Consider the following 3,407-nt stretch of genomic DNA (forward strand, 5'->3'; position numbering starts at 1 on the left):
AGCTGACAACTTCAAGAATGAGGTACTAAGAGAATGTGTCCATCATCTCTAGTGTGATCCTCCATCCGGGAAGCTCCCGAAGTCTATGCTCACCTTCTGTCTGGTCGCTTTGCACTACTCAATATAACTAGGGGAACCCCTGAATGATTAATGTAGGTAGGAAATCAGGGGAAAATTGAAAGTCACTAAGAAAAATAATATTTCTCTACCTATATGTTTCTTTATGTACAAAGTATCATCTATTGAGGCATTGACACTCTGGTTAGACCAACAGGTAAAATTTTATTTTTCATATTATATTGCGGTCAGACTTAATCAGTTCCAAAATAATAATATTATAGACACAATTTATAATAATGCATAAAAGTAACAAAACGTTCTATGTGCAACCACATGATTAAAAAAACAAAGACAGGTCCCATAAGAATCATTCACAACACACTCTCAAACTCACACCTAAGTTCACACAACACCATCAATTCATACATCTCACTTATACCGACAATAGCTCAAACGAACATAGAGGTCCCACATACAAAGGTTCAAAGATCAATACATAGATATTCAGTACAGTATATAATCGTACATAGATTTTATATATAAATAAATATAGTATATATAATTTCAAATACAATTTCAATCTTTATAGGTCAAACAAGAGAAATTGTAGGGGGGGAGCCTCATGAGCAGCGCCAACGCGCGTTTCGGTGACAACACCCTAATTCGGGTACCACCTTCCTCAGGGCGTACAAAGACCGTAAAGAGCGGGCTCACGATGCAATGGGACCTAACGGATATAAAACATAAGATATAAAACTCACATGAAATACCCCATAAGTTTCATTACTCTAAGAATACTCATATCATACGTTGGACTTCAGTAACGGTTATCAAAACCAAAACAGAATTTTTTCATTTTAGAGCCACACTAGAAAACATATGATAAAGACAGCACCAAGGAAAAACGTAGAAATAAAATCCGAAAGTGAAGTGTTGAAAAATAATAAGTAGAAAATAAATAGAAAACAATCTGAAGAGGAGCGTACAATACAAAACATGTTCCAGAAAGGCTTAGCAAGATAAGGAGAGAAAATAATAATCAAAAAGGATGAAAAAAGAGAAAAAGGAAAAGGGAGGGGAATCAAGAAAATCTTGCGAATAAGGACCAAAGTCATAATTAAAGAACAACTCAAATATAATGAAGAAGCAGGAGAGGGAAAATAAAAATACAATGTCGACAACATAAGTAAAGGCTAGTAGTACATTCATTAAAGTGAACTAGAAGCTCATAGTCGCGCTAACCTGTATCGAATGGGAAGAACTGATCAGGTTGCAATTAGCTAAAGAGAGGCGGAGTTCAGGAGTTCTAGTTGGTTCAAAACCGCTAGAATGAACAAATACGTTCTCCATTAGGTACATATTAGAAAGATATTACAGCATTACAGTTTAAGAGCACAAAACAAAACAAAAATCTCACACAAAAACTATTTTACCTTATCTATAAAGACATGTGAATAGAATATATGTTGAAAGATTGAAGAATGCTCGGGTTCCGTCAGGATGAAAAAGTGGAAACACTCGAGATAGTTCGAAGAGATTCTGTGAACAAGAAAGGAGATGGGCTTTCTACTAGGGGCACATTTTGAAAGACAAAAACAAGTGCAAATACACCAGGGCTAATGGGCTAAAAAACCCTCACTGGAGCAAGAAAAGACTCACCGTTCGAAAAGTTAACAAGGCTCAATCTGTAAACAAAAAGGTTCTGCGGCGATAGCTGCTGTAGTCAATGTTACCAAGGTGAAGTCAGACGTACACAAGGTTCAGCGGCGATGGCCGCTCTAGTCACGGGAGCTGCACATCAAGAAAAACAAAATAAGGACCGGTATAAGTTCAATTGCTATACTCTTATATATGTAGTAACCGGTATATGTAAAAAGTATCCTAGTATATCTAGCTCAAAGTGTCAAGGAGGAAACAATAAACAGAAACACGCTCAGATTAAGGCTATGTATATAATTGCCACGTTAAAACGAGTTATTAATATACAGACCAGCGAGTTCAGATATACAGTTCAAAAGAGTAGGCGGGGCGAAATTTCGAGCAACACGGCGATAATAATCAGAAAAACATAAATCAGGAAAAAGAAAGTAGCGAGCACCTAGTTAATAGTACCTAATTTGCACGGATAATGAATGGCGGCAGATACGGCAGATCTCTGGCTATGACATCCTTCCAAATGGTAAACCGGAAAAGGGTCCGATAAGCATACGAGACACGTATGCAGGCGTTTAAATAGGCCAATGGAGGGACCCGTGATCAAAATAGGCGTGCCTATACTCAGGCATCAATGCAAGTGGAGCATTTTTTAAAAGGGCAAGCTCACACGAAAAAATAAATGTAGAAAGCCCTCGATACAAAGTTAATGGAGAGGAGGCCTGTGACAAAATCATGTCAGTCGCAACCGGAGATTGTATCACCAGGCCAATGAAATGCGAAAGAAAAAATGGAATAAATTTGAAGATACAAAATCACATGTGTGTATCCAATAACGCAAGTAATGAAATCAGGGGGGCAGGCCTATAAAACCTTATACAGCGTTGGAACACAATGCTGCTAGTCAATCAAGAAAGCATCAGGCTTGGAAAATACAGGTGACAGGATCAGGGAATAAGAAAAAAATAAATAACAACACTAATTACAAAATAAAAAATGTAGGTAACTACATTCTAAGTGTCAAGTGGCGAAGCGCCGAATGGAAGTCTTACACGATGGCATTTTCCCATGGCAGGGATTCGTTCAACCCTTTGTCCTTAGTATTAAGGACAAAGATCCAATATACTTCACGCTTCCTGCGTGTATTATTACTATCCTGTCCTTTTTGGGTACGATTTTTTTTTCCAAAATCGTCCAGCGGAGATCCTCCTCAGAATGTCTCTTTGTTGTCCAATGGTCTACAAGTGGGGCAGCAAGCTTAGATCGTCTAATGTTGGACTTGTGCTCCCCAATGCGTAATCTAACCTCTCTGGCAGTTTCGCCTACATAGGTGAGCAAGCAGAGGCATTGGATGGCATACACACAATTTGAGGTCCTACAATTCGTCATCTCTTTCATACTTACATTGAAATCATTAACGCACATTTTATTGCCAACAATGGCGTTGGGACATGCGTGACAGGTGCCACATTTGTGGTTGCCATTGATGGGAGAGGCTCCCTCAATGGACTTTTGTATCCAATTCCTTTGTTCCGGTAGTTTGGCCCTGACTAGCCAGTTCCTCAAATTCTTGTTTCTGCGGAACGCAAACAATGGTTTCGGCAGACAGGCTGTTTCGGTGTCTAAATTTAGAAGGTGCCATTATGAGTTAACAATCTGTCTGATCTTATTATCCATAGGCGAATGCTTAGTTA

The 3,407-nt window shown here is 38.7% G+C and overlaps 1 long non-coding RNA gene across 1 annotated transcript; it reads right to left on the reverse strand.

Annotated features, from left to right (window-relative positions):
- Positions 1-262: 262 nt before the first annotated feature.
- LOC146810289 (uncharacterized) lies at positions 263-2,317 on the reverse strand. The gene is made up of 5 exons (XR_014965658.1): positions 2,173-2,317; positions 1,720-1,851; positions 1,494-1,599; positions 1,303-1,384; positions 263-787 (listed from the first exon to the last, which is right to left on the reverse strand). It is a non-coding gene; the product is annotated as an uncharacterized LOC146810289 (long non-coding RNA).
- Between the last annotated feature and the right edge of the window lie 1,090 nt (positions 2,318-3,407).

Source organism: Triturus cristatus, chromosome 7 (assembly GCF_964204655.1).
Source record: "Triturus cristatus chromosome 7, aTriCri1.1, whole genome shotgun sequence".
Taxonomy (NCBI): domain Eukaryota; kingdom Metazoa; phylum Chordata; class Amphibia; order Caudata; family Salamandridae; genus Triturus; species Triturus cristatus.